Raw genomic sequence first — 16,023 nt, 5'->3', positions numbered from 1 at the left:
AACACTCCGAGATTACATGTGGGAAAAGAAATAAAAGCGTAACTCCGGAAAACCTCCGCTTACTCCATTATCGCCGTTGCCTTATCACCCGCTATTGCCAATTTCAAGAATTACGGATAAAAAAAATCATAATAGTAGAATAAGCCGTCGTCTTTCACAAAGACGCGTAATCTGCTCAAGACTGCTCTCCCATTCATCGGGTATGTTGAGACGTTCAGCTCACTCCTGCCTCCTCCTCCCGAGGCACCCCAGCGGCGCGCTGAGCATCGGAAACCGCTCCGGCGCTGGCAGCTGCCGGCGGCGAACCCTGACACAGAGCGACCACCCCTCCTCTCCTTCCTTCTCCCTCCTCCTCTCCCCCGTTTCCCTTCCCAGCCCGGGTCCGCCTCCGTCACGGCCGCGCCGAGCGCCCGGAGCGGCGGCCGCTGCCCGGGGGCGTCGGTGGGCGCTGCCCGCCCGCGGCCGCGCGCCCCGCCTCCCCCGCCGCTCACCAATCAGAGTGGCGGCTGCTGCGGGCCACGCCTCGCCATTGGCCGGCGCCGCTGTCAGTCAGGGTCCGCCCCCTCGGAGGGGCGAGGCGGGCGGGGGGGCTGCCGGCTCCGGGCGGGCGAGCGGGCCGGGCGGCGGCGGCGCTGCGGTTGCGCCATCTGTCAGGAGCCCCGGTGGGAGGGAGCGCCCGAGCCGCGCTGCCCGGGCGGAGCGCAGCGGAGCCGAGGCGAGGCGGCGGCAGCGGCGCGGACAGCCCGTGCGAGCTCATCCCTGCCCAGGCTGCGGCTGTGCCGCCGCACGGAGTCGCCGCCTCCGCGCCCGGCCGCGGCTCGGCGCAGCGCGTCTGCCCCGGGGAGAGGCAGCGGCGCCCGGAGCGGCGCCCCTCGCTGCGGGCGGGCGGGCGGGCGGGCGGGGGCAGCCGGCGGAGGAGCGGAGCGAGGAGGATGCGAGTGCGGCGGCGCCGCCCCGGCCCCGCGCTGCGCTGAGCTGAGCCGAGCCGCCTCAGGTACCGGAGGGGCAGGAGCCCGCCCGGGGGAGAGGGGGCGGGGGGATGCACGCATGGATGGATGGATGCTGCGGCGGGTCTGTTTCCTTTGTGCGCCCGAGCGGTGATGGGGTGCGGGGGCTCCCGGCGAGGGGAGGCGGCCGCGCTGCTGCGGGTCTCCCCCACGCAGGCACACGCGGACCCCGCGCCCGCCTCCCCCGCCGGGAGCCGCGGCCGCAGCGCGGGCAGCGCCGGGGGAGCGCCGGGGACCGCCCGTGCGCGGCCCCTGCGTGCCCGCAGGTCGCCCGTGTCGGGGTCCCCCGCCCCCGCGGACGCCGGCCGGGGAGATGGGAGGGGGCGCAGCACAGGGACGTATTTGTTGTCGCCGAACTGCGAAAAAGGGGAGGGGGGGAAAGAAATAAAAAGACCTTCTCTCCCTCTGAAATAAATCGTATAGGATTTGCGCGTCTGTGACAAAGGCCTCTTTCAGGGAAGAAAGAAGGGACGCACAAAATGCCCAAGGGTGGTAGGATGTGAAAAGAGGCTTGTTTCTTGTCTCTCCCCTAGAGCCTCTCTGTTCCTTCCCAGACGAGGCCGCTGATCTAGTGCCAGTTCCTTTTCAGCTACATTTTAGGTTAGGGAGAGATACCAAACGCCACACCATGAGTGCCAGCGTTTTGCTGCGTCTGCAGAGCCACAGTGTACGTGTCGCCCGACCTCCTTAATAATGCTCAGTTTGGCCTCTGCTTCCTCGGGATCTCGCCTGATTTCTGCTCTGTGTGGATTCTGCGTGTGCCTGAGCTCTGAGGAGAGGGCTGGCCAGGAAAGGGGGTCACTTTGTGGGAGCAAGACCATGGTACCCTGGTCCGTTCAGCAGGGACGGGGAGGGCAGGGCTTGAGTAGGTAGGTGCTGGAGGAGAATGTTTGGGCTGAGTGGAAAGCAACCCTCTGCAGTTGCTCGTCAATCACTCTGATATGCTCTGATTTTTAAAATGCTAAATAACGAGTGACCAGGGCGGACCGCGCTTTTGAAATGCATGCACAAGACTGGGAACGCCTTTGGGACCTTGTCATTTTCCTCCTTGTATACAACCTCCTTAACTCCCACATCCTTCCTTCCACCGTCCCTGCAGCTGTAACACTTTCCAGGATCTCCTTCCCACACCCCTTTTTTTTTTTTTTTTTTTTTTTTTTTTTTTTTAATTTCTTTTTTCTTTTTGTCTTGATGCCTCTTTAACTAGCATTCTGGGAGCAGTTGCAGGTGAAGATCTGTTTGTTTTTGTGCTGGTGGAGGAAGTGTTTTCATTAGGGTTGACTTGTCTGGTCTCCCATGAGGAGGAACAGTAAGCTAAAGGGACACTGTCAACTTAAAATCCAGAGAATGTGCATGATGAATGGAGAGCTGTGTCCAATATTACACCCACCGTTGAGCTCCCTGCTGGAGATCTGTGGTTTTTATAAGCCTGTCTTCTGACTGTGTGGGTTGGTCATGCAGTGAAGGAGTAAAAACACACTTCAAACAAAGTTCTGTTAAGTGAACAAAGGAGTGCAGAAGAAAAATACCAGAGTGGGAAGGGAGGGAAGGCAACATCTCCAGCTTCTCAGTTACATCCATTGTAGCCACTGCTTGACACAGTGGGAAACTGGAAGGGCTATAGATCATTTTTTAAAGTTGCACATTTATTTAGTATCAGTAAAGTGGAAACGTTGTTATCTTTGCCCCAGTGATTCAGGAGTTTTCAGCACCTTAATGTGTGTGCTCAGAAAACTGGTAGCACTTGATGCATGTCAGTAGGTCAGTGTCTTTTCACAATATAAGAACAATTTTAAGAATGGTATCTCTTGTGAAAAAGACATTGGGTTCCTTCTTGGGCCCTTTTTACCCTATAAAGCTGTAGTTTTGATGAAAAAGAGAAAGAAAGATTGACTAATTAATGTTTTAGAAATTTGTATTTTGTTGATAGTAGGCTGCAGATTTGTTGAAATGTTCAGATGCTTCTTAGAGGGTGCCTGTAAGCATCCTTCTTCTCCATCTCCAACAAATTACTGCCTCATCTGTGTGGCTTGTCTTTAGCAAAAGAAACAATTTTCAATGTGAAGTTGTCTGATGGTAGGCCACTGGCTTTAGCAAAAGAAACAATTTTCAATGTGAAGTTGTCTGATGGTAGGCCACTGGCTGTGGTGTTTTGTGGTTTATTTTTCAGGCATGTTGTTTCAGAAATTCTGTGTTGCCTGCTGGTGAAAGACGTAGTGGCATAAAATACCAGTTAAGTATAAAACTCTGAACAGCCTTCTCTGGAAATGATTTTGATGTTCAGTAAATAGATATCTTCAGTGAGGGACAAAAGACTTTGGCATATGGGCATGGCAGTCAGTGTAAGCCAGAAATGAATAAGGTGTTATAGAAAAGTTGGTTATTAATCATTTTAACAAGTGTCTCTAAAAGTTAGGACCCAGAGATAAATTTCTAATTTGTATGAGTAAGATAAACATTGCTGAGGAACTAGTTATTTTTGACAGACTACAACAGATTCCACAATATCTTGATGTGAAATACCTAAATGGTGTAATCTGAAATTCATGAGTGGAGTCTGATATGGTGAGGGCCTTTGTGACCACTGGCCCTGTGGCTTAGCTGAATTAACCTGAATGTACTAATCTGGACATGGTATCATCTGCACTGATTTACAGTGTAATAAAATTGTGGCTAAAGTGAGTGAAAACTGTCCAACACATTTGTGATGATTTCACACTGTGATATGGTATATCTACAATATCATATGTTTAATTGTGTTAAGGAAAGTTTAGCGATGTTGGCCATCTTATGCCAAATTACTTTTATTTAACCAGCACCTTCACTTCTTCTGTCTTGCTGCATTACTGTGCTTTTACTTCAGGGAGGAAAAGAGTTGGAGGCATGTGTTTTCCCTTCATCCTTCTCTCCGGGGTGCACATTAATATTTGATTCAAACTTGTTCTGTAAAGTTCTGCTTAATTCAGTTTGGGCACTACTTTGAATGTATAATATTGGTGTTTGTGTCATGGACAGTGCTTTGTAATTTGCTTTATGGGCAAGTCTGCTGCTGGCAGTGTGTATTGTCAAAGTGACCTTCCTTCCAGAGGGAGAAAACCAGTAACTCCTGGCCCTCTCCCACCCCTGCAGCTCCCACAGAAGTGCCTTCACAAGTCGTTTTGACCCATTACTCCAAAAACAGGACTTGAACTGACAAGTCTAGTTCACCCGAGCAGTCTCATTGAAATCCAGCAATTAAGGATTCCTTTGGTGACAGAAGGCCTGCAGATCTGTATTGTGCAAGTCAGCCGTTTACTTGAGGAGAAACCCACAGAAGGGTTTGCGTGTCTCGGTGTGGAGCACCCTGCGTTGTGACTCCTGTCGATGCCTCTCCCTGGAGCCGGGGATGTGGCTGCCTGCTGTGCCGTGCTGAGTGCGCTGTGCCCCTCAGAGCTGCCTTCCCACAGCGGGGGAAATGCTGCCAGGGCCACCCAATGCAAGGTGCCTCAGAAGGACGTGAAACTTCAGGGCTTAATCTGCCTGCCTGCTGCATGTCTGGCTTGGTCCTACAGTGGCTTAAGGTTAGCTATTAGAGTTTAAAAACCCTAACCTGCTTTTGATAAGGTAGTAATAATTTATATATTAAAAAAAAAACCCCACCAAAAACCCAAACAAACAAACAACCACTCCACAAAATTAACAAAATCCAAACAAACAAACCCCCACAAAAAACCAACTTTACATTTCAGTAGATGACAAACATGCAGGTGTAGAAGAATTGGGATTTCTAGCATTTGCATCGTGTCTTGGGTTTCGCCCTGAGTGCCTGAGTTCCAGACAGAGAAATGACAGGTGCAGGTGTGCCATGAAAGCCGAGGCTGTCTGGGTGCGTGAGGAGTGTGTGCCGCTCCCCGGGAGCCAGCGTGAGCCCCGTTAGTGCTGTGCTCCGGGGCAGCCTCGCTGCCAGCCCAAGCAGGGCTTTGGTTTCGGGCAGGCAATCCGCCCCCTGCTTCGAGAGTGGTCAAGTTAAACCCGTCTGTGGGAGGTGTCCTTGAGCCCTGAAATCAGGCCTGATCTTACAGGAGCTGCAGCCAAGGAGAAGTACCCTGTTGCTGTCATTACCACGGGCTGCAGGAAAGCAATCACTTTTTGTAGAGCTTTTTTGGAACTTCACTTGGAACGGAAACAAAATTGAACAATATCACTACTTCTGCTGGGGGAGGTGAAAAATCCTATTACTTCAAGTCAATCAAAACATGATGCCTCATCTTGCTTCAGACTGTTTTAAATGGTAACTTGCTGTGAAAGCAAGGATTTCAACTCAAAATACTGCCACCTGTTTGGAGCAAAATAGAACCTTTGACACCTTGACTTTTTACTGGAGTATAAAATCAGCAGCAGTTTTGCAGAGCTTTAAGGTGTGGATGGAACTAAATCATCTCGCAGAAAATGACTGTCAGATTTTTCCTGACCAGCTCTATTCCTTGTATACCATGAATCTGAATAAATGTTTTTCATCAGAAAAAACTATCAAAAAAGATAGCCTGGCAGTATCGACTGAGTTGAATTAGATGGTCGAGGTTAAATCTTTTTTTCAAGAGGGAAGAGGACAGCAAATTAATTTTAAACTTGCCCTTCCTAAAGTGCAGCTCCTTTTCTGGTATCAAAGACATCCTAGTTTGAATGGATCTGCTCATATTAGTTGTGACAAGGTGCTAAGGGGAGAGGTTACCCCAAATTTTCCTGCCCAGCTTCTCCTGATTCAGAGAAGTCTTGCACCTCTAAAAGTTGTCCCATCCACACTATAATTTTCTAATGTATCAGTGAGTAATAAGTCCTTCTTGCTTAAGGCAGAAACCTCATTTTTTTAGAGCAAGTTCATTGATGTTCATCATACTGAGATGTGGTTTAATGTGATAAACTCTACAAGGCAGCTGCAATGTGAGAATGTTTTGATGAGAATGGGGAAGGTGACCCTTCAGTGCTTATTTATTTTACTCTATTTTGGTGGATTTTTTAGGAGGCAACAATGACTGGAGGCCTTTTCTAGCCCAGGGAAGTTCTTTGTTCCATCCTGCTTTAGGTTCCCTGTGCTACAACCAGAAAGGAGGGATGTTGAGAAGTGGCTGTAAATGATGTATTCAGTGCTTTAAAGTACAAAGGGTCCCAGTCAGAGCTCCTCAGAGGAGCCAGAGATACTTTTAATAGTAGCAAATCCTGTGCAGTGAGAGCAGTCAGTCTGCTCTGTCCAAAACAAAGGCACTATCACCAACCAGCCCTGAAGAAAAAGACTCTACCTCATTTAGCTCACTTTGCTTCACAGCTCTTGGGGTGGCCTCTGGAATATCATCTGCACATCCTCCAAGCTCCCTTGCTGTGGCTCTGGGAGCTCTGAAAGACAGATTACCATCTAAAGCTTTCCCTTTGTGAGGACAATTATAACCTGAAATTGAGACCTTACATTTCAGGCAAAAGGTACCATCACTACTGAAACTTCCAAAAATGCTTGGAGAATACTGTTTTATTCACCAAAGTGTTGCTGCTCGCAGTGGTGATTTTGGGAAGTGTTTTGAAGCTGAAAGTGATGGTAATGGCATCAGGGCAATGTATGAAAAAGAGGAGAAGCAGCCTGGGTGAAGGGACATTGAACAGAACAAGGGAAGAGTTGGCTGTAGCAGGCAGAGGAAGCTGCCCTTGTGTGTGATTGAGGACATTTGCTTTAACAGAAAACCAGTGATTGGCACCACTTTAACATGAAAATAACTCGTTTTAGTGATTTTGGGAGGAGTAAGGAGGAAACCTCAAATTATTGGCTTGGCTTGCGTGAAAGATCTTCTCTGTTTAAAATTGTCCTTTTCCTCTTGGCTCCAGTTTTCCTCTGGTAACAGATTTGACCAAAATAGTTCTCAAGCCTTTTTGGTATAGTCCAAGTTGAAAATATTTTTGCCAGATAATCTCAATCATGGCAGGTCTAAATTTGCTATAAGAAGCTGTACAGAGAAGTTAAACAGGCTGTGAGAGTGAAGATGATTATTAAATGCCCATTCAGGTTTGTGCTTTTTTAAAGAAAACCTTTACCATTCCATGAGAGTTCTCTAATGACCAGTCTGGTGATTCCTAGCATCCTTTTTCTTTAGCATTTCTACTATTTTACTTGTTGGGGGTGGGGAGGGGGTGGGGTTGGGTTTTTTGTTTTGCTGGTTTTTAATGAATAAACTTTAACATTCATTTGAAGGCCTTTTATTGTATTAATAAAGACCTTTCAACCTCCCTTGTTTTTGAACAACCTGTGTGTGAAAGAGCACTTTGTGTAACGTTGATCTTTGACTTGCAGCTGTACCACTTAGAAAAAAGATAGCTCTGAAGGTTTTCCTGGCATGACTTTGGAATATCATGTATTTCCTATCTTGGCTCCTGATAACAATGTACAGATAATTGCATCCGGGGTTTTTTTGGTGTTTTTTTTTTAACAAGTATGTTGGGTTTTTTCCCCCTTTGTACCTGATCTTTAAGCCACAGAATTGCTCTTGGGCTTATAGTTAAAGTTGATGTTCTTGCCCAGAATTGTAGGAGAAGGGAATACAGGTGACCTCGTCCCTGATAAGTAACAGCTGTGTTAATTACCCAATACAGCCTCGTCCCTGATGAGTCCCAGCTATAGCCAATAAAGATAGGTGTGATAAAAGGCAGCGGCCTAGCTGCTGAGGGGGAAATCATGGCGGAGGAGGAATCTTGTGGAAGAGGGAACGAGAGGATCATGAAGAAGAAGGATCCTGGGGAGTTAGAATCTCTGCTGTGAGGTCAGTCTGGGTCTGCAGTTAGAGCCTGTTGTTGTAACCTGCAGTCACAGTCTAGCTGGGTAAAAGCCTGCAGTCAGAGTCTGCAAACTGATACCTGCAGTCAGAGTTTAGCAGGAAATAACCAGCAGCCAGGGTCAGCGGATCGTTAGAGTTAAGATGACTAAGCTGTGAAGAGGAATAAACCAGGATCCTGTTGAGATGTTGTTTTCATGTTGGACTAAACAAGAAGTCTGAGTCTCGGCTTATTTCTACCCTCTAACATGAGGGCTGCTGCAACACAGAATAATTGAGAAGAATAGTTGTCTGTTAGTTCAGAAGTTCTCCGAGCCAGAAACCATCACTGGATGATGAAAGTGCTGGGTACATAGCTTCATCCTGTACCTGGTCGTTTCTTAGGACTTAGCAGCAAAGACCAGCCCAAAGCTCTGTTTGGAAGAGACAGTGATGATTGTGTTCTCCAGCCACCTGCTTTCACCCCAGGGGGAGAGCAGATGTAAGCAAAACAAACTCTCACACCCTTAAAAGAAAGGATATTTGTTTGTTCTTGGGACTGGTTTTTCTTTGTGGGCGCCCCTTCACTAGGCAGCTATGATATGTTTTTTCCAAGAAAAAAGAGCATCTCTAAGACTTGGTATGAAAACCTCTGTTCTCTGAGTAGGCAATGAGACTGTTTCTTGTCTTAAGCTCTATGTAAATGCTCGATGTTTGTTCTTGGTGATGAGGTAAATGGTGGAGGGCCTCTTGCATTTCTTTAGGGCTCCCTGTGAACAGGTCCTCTTGCATGCTGTCATTGTATGCTAATAAATTTTGAATTACAGAGAAGGAGCTCATATCCAGCAAAATTTTTGTCTAAAGACCAGCAAAAATACCAGTTTTGTTGCCTGTCTTCCTCCCTGGGAAGTAACTGAAAACTCCTAAATTTCCTTCTGGGGTTTATCTGTGAGACAGCCAACAGATTATGAAATTTTTGGATGTGCAGCATTTAAATTGGTGACTTCATCAAGAAACACTCTCAGTCTTGTTTCCAAATTAATTGAAAATGTTTTGCTGGTTTCTCTCTCTTCAAGAAGGAATAAAACTAATCTTTTGAGTAGCACAGTATCTGAAGTTATTCGTAATTTTAATTTACTGTCTTTAGCTAAATATGCAAGCTTTTCTTTCCAAATATTAGATTCCCCACGTATCTTTGAATGGTCAGTGATTTTTATATTCAGAAGACCTCATACTTTGGACTTGTGAAGAGAAATAGCTGTTGGATTTTCTTTTTAATTTTTATTTTTTTAATATCTATTCTATTCAGAAAGGCTGAGGCAAACCACCTTTAAAAGGAGGAAAAAGTGTTTAATGAAACCCATTTTATCAGCGGTATTCACTGTTGAAAAACTTCGTTAGCCTATCAGCCTACAACTAGGATAAGATCAGTGTGCAGGAGCTGACAAGCTGAAGAGCCAGATTTAACTCTCAGTGTAGCAGGGTGTATGCTCTTAAAAAACCTCACACATAGCATTGGCTTCAATTTCTTTTGGACACATCTCCAGGGGTGTCTCTTTTGTAGGAAAAGTAGTGAGCCCAAAAATTTGACTGAGAAGAGAGCTGCTAAATGTTGTGACCTTGTGGAAGAAGCAAGGTCCCCTACATTTGAAGGTCGGAAGTGACCTTTTGTGCACTCGGGGAGGTAGAAGACAAGCGTTGACTGTCTTTCTTGCTTAGGGCAGCATTACTGGCGTGTCTAAAAACTGCAGAACTCCTTGTCCTAATGTTCAAGTGGGGCTGCCAAAAAGGAACAAATAGGGCTGCAGATAAAAGTGTGCAGGGAAGACTGTGTCCCTTTTCCTCCTCCTCAGTCGTGGCAGGCAGGGTGGGGAGAGCATCGCTTTGCACTGCTTGATGACTCGACATTCACAGCAATTTGCTGCTGGTACTGTAAAAGGTTAAAAAAATTCTTTCATTTATAGATTTTTTTTTTAAACCACTGACCATCAGTGTGATTCAGTGACTTCTTTAAGGGTGAGGTAACCTTGTCTCTGCTCCTGCTTACATTTTCAGTAAATCTTAATTCAGAATCATGAGGTTACATTATTTGGGGTTTTTTTTTTTTCCTCCCCAAGCAATAAAGTTAGTCGTAAGTTCTGCTTTATGAAGCTGAGTGTATAGATGTAGGCGTTAAACGAGTCAGCTTGATCTTGCTTTTGTGGTCAACCCCTCCATGGCTTGTCATGTGAGTTTGTGTCTTGCAGAAGGTATCTGTCGTCTGGTAGAGCTAGTGTGGCACAGCAGGACTGTGCTGAGAGCAGTTTGGGCCTGCATGGGGACAGCATTGCTTTGGTTCTATTTCCTTGGGCAGAGCAAGTCTGGCACCCAGGGTATGCCTGCACAGCGTGATCCAAGGTGGGCAGAGGAGCTCACATGTGAGATTCAGGAGAGCCCCAGCAGCCCAGGGGAGCACTGTGCTCTTGTGCCTGCACTGTTTCCAGGACCACCCTGATGAGCCTGTGATTGCTAGGAGTCTGTCTGTGTGGCAATGTGTGGTGTTATAGAAGCTGTACTTTACTTCCTGACACAAAAAAGAAGAGACAACAGAGCAGTGACCAGAAAGAGTGGATTAGTTAGATAAGTGTTCATTTTCATAGCATCAGACTAGCTTATTTTTAAGTTGTTGCTAGACTTAGTATTTTTTACTATTATTGTTATAATTTTCCTTTTTTTTTGGTTTTTTTTTTTTTTTTTTGTTTTGTTGTTTTGGGTTTGTTTTGTGGTTTTTTTTTTTTTTTTGTTTTTGTTTTGTTTTTTTTTTTTACATTATCTGCCCATGGAAGAAGAGTGATTATGTTCCATAGGAGCTTCATCCAGAACAGCTACCCACAAACTTTAGGGTGACACAGTCTCTTCCAAAAGTGAAATATTAAGAAAATGTAGGTGTAAGCAACTCTGCAAGGGGAAGAAAATCTGTTTGCTGATAATGTAGGTACCCCAAACTGCGATAAGAATTTCTTCCATAATCAGCAGTATATTGCTACTGTGAGGTATAATTTCTGAGAAAATGTCTTGAAAATGGCAGTCACACCACGTCATGTAGATTTACTGTGTGATTGTTGGTATGCAAACCCACTAAACCTTTTAAATTTTGACACTTGTAGCTTTGAACGCTTTCACATCACACTTTAAGAAAGGGAAGCAGGACAATGGGGAGAAGCTCCTAATGTTGTTTAAAGGAACTATCACCTATGGGTTTTTTACCCAATCATATTGTAAAAATTTAATTTCTGTAACTGCTGTCTCTTTAGAGCCAACAGATTTCTTCCTAGAGGTACTTTATTATTAGTTTTTCTATTAAACTACTTTTTAATAGTTCTTCTAACATCTCTGAGGTGAGCTGTAGATTTGAAGAAAATAATCTCCCTGAACTGAATAGGGATAACTTTAGAGCCTGGATGATGCCATCCAGGCAGGTGTTGAGTATCTCCCAGGACACACTGAACAAACCCAGCTCTCACTCTCGCCTTCATCTGTCAAGTGCTGCAGCAGCTTTGTGGACATCCACTGGACTCACTCCAGTACGTCAGTCTTTCTTTTCCCAGGACTCCCAAACCAGACCAGGTACTCCAGATGTGGTCTCACAAATGCTGCATAGAGAGGAATAATTACTTTGCTCCACCTGTCAGCTAATTACATTGCTTATTTGCTGCCAGATCTTCAGTTGCTGCTAGTTATCTTAATTTCCCTCATGCTGGAGCTAGTAGAAACTCTACAGGGGAGTACTTGTAGGCTCTGTCACCTCAAAAAGAGCTGGAGCAGTGATGGTCCTTTGCTGAAGTTACATGAAGGAGGTGACCAATCCAGTGTTTGTGTACAGAAGATTGTGAAGGTTTTCAATTTCCCTCTAGTGATTTCTTTTGCACCAGTCCTTCATGCTTCATTATGCAATACAACCTGAAGCAGTGAGATCACATATTTTGGTAAAACAGTGAAGAAAATGCATAGTAAACAACATATGCAAAGAGATGCATTTTGTGTGTTCTGTTTTCCTGGCAGTACTTTGACTAATAGCTAAGTTACCCACTTTAAAGTTAATGTTTGGTAGCAAATATAAGGATTGAAATAAGAGTTGTGCCATCCAGGTGAGGCTCAGAGGAGCTGTGGGACAAAAACTTGTGTTTAAAAGTTTATACTCAGAATATATTTTCTTCTCCACTAGATTTCTAAGGCTCTGTTGCTGTGAGTGGGCTGTTATAGGTGACTGAGATACTACATGTGATTTGCTGTAGTTTGTGCTTTTTAAGGTCTAATCTTCCTACACTAATTGATTATTTTTTCCAAGCACACACAAAATGAAAATGTCATGATTAGTGGTTTAAGTACTGAAATTAATATTTGCCTGAAAAAACACAGAACAATCGGAGTACAAGATAAACCCCCAGCCATCAGCAAACATGTGCACGTGGGACTTATCCTGCAGTTGCTGCTGCTTCTAAGAGTGTGTGGCTCCCATGCCCTAGCTCAGAGGTCCAGTGTGGGACACCAGCTGAAGGTGTGGAATTTATACCTGCATGTATGTGCTTTAATGTGTAATATATTTATGTTTAGTTTAGGAAATTCTGGCCCACAAGTAACTGTGGCAAGGTAAGTGTTTGAGGTGTTGAGTGCACGCTGTGTGCTGCCTGCCTGACTGACTGGCTGGTGGTCAGGGAGATGGCTGGGCTGAGCACTTGCCCTGCCTGGAGGACCTCCTGGGTATCTATTCCATCAACGAAAAAGGAAGTGGTAAAGAGGTTTGAGCTGGGGAAGTTCACTAAAGGAGGGGAAATGTCATGCTGCTTTTTTTTTTTTTTCCCTTAAATTTAACCTTTATTATTTATTTCCACTAGAGAAGTTGTTCAGTCTCCCTTCCTACTCTGGCTATTGCTACCACTGTTTGCTACCACTGTTTTCCTCCTCTGATTTTTTCTTTGGGTGTTTGTTCTAGCTCTGTGGCACTGGCTGTGGCTTCCAGAAGCTCTTTTATTGGTCCCTCTTTTATCTGTTGTGTTCCCATAACCCTGCTTACAGTGATCCTGTCTTCATGTTTGCTTACCTCTCCACTTTTCTCCACTGCTCACTTTCCTTGCCTTGCCTGCAAATCCCCTCATCTCCCAGCACAAATGAGCTGTTTATCCTTGAGCTAATAGGTGTTCACAATGCTCTGATCATAATGTTGCAGAACTCCTTATACTCACGGTGATTAAAAAATAAAAAGATGGATTACTTTTTTGCCCAGCCCCAGAATCTTAGTTGTAATTTTTCACTCAGTACAGTTGCCATTGTAGGTTGCTTGCAGCTCAGAGTAAGCAAGAAGCCTCTCCTGGTGTGGAACCAGCCCTTGGGTTACACAGCTCATTCAGGTTACTGAGGCATTGTTGCTTAGCAGAAGGACTTTGTGCAAGAGATTTTTCAAAGTGGAGGCTGACTACTAATCTGATCACTGGTTTGTGTGGACAAAAGGGGAGTTTCTACCTGTTCACAGTAATTAATGGGCGCACACACCCCCTAATCCCTCAGGGACACAGACCTTCCCCAGGTACTGTTGGTGGTGCTGGTGAACAGCTCTTGCCATGGCTGCTTAGGTGAGGTTCACCAGCTCAGGAGGGTGCATGCTCTCATTTATTTGCTTTTATTTAATCAGAAACTAGGGTCACTTGGTTCAGTATTTAAGCTTTTTGTGGGGGAGTGAGTGAGAGTTGAGAGCATTCAGAATTTTTGTTCCAGTTTTGATTTAAGTCACATGAAGAGCTCGCAAGCTTTCTGGTGTTTGGTTGCAGTTTGAGTAAAATAGTTCCAATGGGAAGATGAGGGGGATGTGTTTCCACTCACATTTAATATTTCTTTAAATGGGCTATGCAAGAGAAAACCTAGATTATTGTCTATAAGATAGAGAAGTCACAAAAATTCCTTTTCTGAAGCGTGTGATGTGTATTACCTTGGTGGAAACTTTGGGACATGAGGCAACAGACAGCACTGAGTGCAGGAGATTAGTACCTACTCCAGATGTTGCCAGCATCTTTAGTCTTCTGCATCCTGACCCTGAGTAAAATTTGGATAGTGGCAAGACTGGAAGCTAGCATTACCAATCTCAAATATTTAAATACTTGAGTGGTTTTGGAGGTGGGAGTTTAGAGCTAGAGATATTACATTATGATGTTCATTTGGCCACTGAGGTCCAAGGTAGTGTGATGGCTGCTGCTGCTGATCTCAAAGGTGACTATCTTTTTCATATGGAATAAATGTGTGTGTACTTGTCAACACTTTCTAATTAAATCTAACACATTCAAATTATGTTGGAGGTTGGCTCCACCAGTGTGACTCAGGTATTTTTAATATATATATTTTGATTGCTCTGTCTGGAAAACTAGGTGGTAGAGCTGATTTGTAGCTGATCTATACTGTTTTGAAATTGCTGGAGCATAAATGGGCGTAGTAGAGGCAGATCCTAAAAATATTCTCAATTTTCTTATGTTAATGTTGGCAGATGTTTCTGAGCAATACACTGACTTCTTTGTATATTTTTTTAATCTCTTCGGGGAAAAAAAAAAAGAAATAAGGGAAGTCCTCTATAAAAGGAGTGGAAAGAGCTGGAGCATTGCTCAGTATGAGGCATTTGACACTATTTTCTCTTCCCTGTTTTGCAATATTTAAAGCATTGTCAGTGCTGTCCAAACAGACAAGCCCACTGATTCCCCATGCCCTCGCCCCTTCCACCCTGGCCAAATCTCAAACTGTCCTGAAGATACAGATGCCCTCCAGGATAACTGACCTTGGCTGCCTGTGTGCAATATGTGTATGAACTAAAAATGTCAGAAATGATCCTTTCATGTTACAGGTATGAGTCAGATTTTTTTTTCTCATTTTCTTGTGACTTTATTCTCTGACAAGTGGTGGGTTACCGCTTGGAAAGCGGTGCCTTGGGGTTTGACCCAGAGCACATCACATATTGACTGCTGTTCTAAGGTGGCTTCTTATTCCCTCTGGTCCTTTGGTGTAGGAATTTCCAACGTCACTTTGTCAAGAATTACTTTTTAGGAACTTACAAGAGCAACTAGCACATGCTAAAGAGGCAGAGTAAGGCATACAGTGTATTAAAACAAAAGGATAGGGAGGATCTCAAGTAACTTTATCTCTGAATCATGATTTTGCAGACTGCCTTTGCTGATGTGCTTACATCTGAGTACGTGCCATATGCTTAGACTAGAGGTGTAGTATGTCCCATTGCCTGTATATATAGCTATTTGTAGGTTTTGAATACTTTTTCCTGTGGGTTTTGGGGGAGTGGGAGAACACGTTGAAGAGGACATCCCACCCCTTTTTGACCTAAAGGGAAAGAGACATGGATGCTGATTTTTATTAATTACCAGTGGCCAAGCCCTGAAAAAAGGCAGCATAAACCTTCTTGGCAGTAATTTTGTTGTGGTTTGGGGGCATCCTTTTTCTTTACCTGATGTTCACAAGAAACTGCTAACCTAATTTTTGTATTCCTACGAGAGCTCATTTGTGTTGAGTTGCCAGAATCCCTCAAATTTTAAGTTCTTGTTGGCACCTGTGGTTTGGGTTTCTTTGCTTCAGTTTTTAATACCATTTTGTTTGTTTGTTTGGGGTTTTTTTGCCTGTGTACAAATTTGCATTCTTTAAAAGAAACATATTTCAAGCAAACTAAGAATAATATGAAGTATAAGAAATTCTTTGGGGTTACATAACAAATATTTGAAGATTCACACTGCTTTTATGGCTTTCTGAAACCGTGCCTTTGCTCTTCTGTCCCCGTAGTGTGAGGGACCACACAGTACAGTTGTCTGTGTATTGCAGAATTTTAAAAGTATTAAAGAACACAGTGAGGTTTTTAACATAGAAAAGAAATAAATGTTAAAAGCATGAATTTTTGCATATTTTAGTTCCTGTAGGCCCGAGCCTCAAGCAGTTTGTTCGCTTGTCCCTCAGACTTGGAGCCTTTCAATGTCTCAAAGTAAATTTGAAGGTGATTGTGAATGATATTCATGACCAGTGTTTTTCAGAAGAGGCAGGTGTGGAGAGGAGACACTGCCTTTAACCTTCCTGAAGGGACTCTTGAACTCGGTGCTTGTGGATGTCAAACACCTGGGTGCTGCCAAACCAAGTCAGCATGTATGTCTTGCCTGACTAGTCATAGCTCTTCTCTCACCTTTTGAGGGTGGCAGAAGACATAGAGCCAAAGGGAAGGCTCAACCACACAA

At 44.7% G+C, this 16,023-nt stretch overlaps 1 protein-coding gene across 5 annotated transcripts in view; it reads left to right on the top strand.

Annotated features, from left to right (window-relative positions):
- The first annotated feature begins 885 nt into the window (after window positions 1–885).
- The window catches only part of FYN (FYN proto-oncogene, Src family tyrosine kinase), a 139,499-nt gene continuing 124,361 nt past the window's right edge, over window positions 886–16,023 (top strand). For 4 of the 5 annotated variants that reach the window (XM_063389828.1, XM_063389830.1, XM_063389829.1 and 1 more), the window contains exon 1: window positions 886–994. The gene's annotated coding sequence lies outside the window, so the exon portion shown is untranslated. The remainder of the gene's footprint in view (window positions 995–16,023) is intronic. The other variant, XM_063389827.1, reaches the window with a different exon arrangement.

This window comes from Prinia subflava, chromosome 2 (assembly GCF_021018805.1).
Source record: "Prinia subflava isolate CZ2003 ecotype Zambia chromosome 2, Cam_Psub_1.2, whole genome shotgun sequence".
Lineage (NCBI taxonomy): Eukaryota > Metazoa > Chordata > Aves > Passeriformes > Cisticolidae > Prinia > Prinia subflava.
Note: the sequence above shows the minus strand (reverse complement) of the source record. Positions and strands in the feature narration are given on the sequence as shown.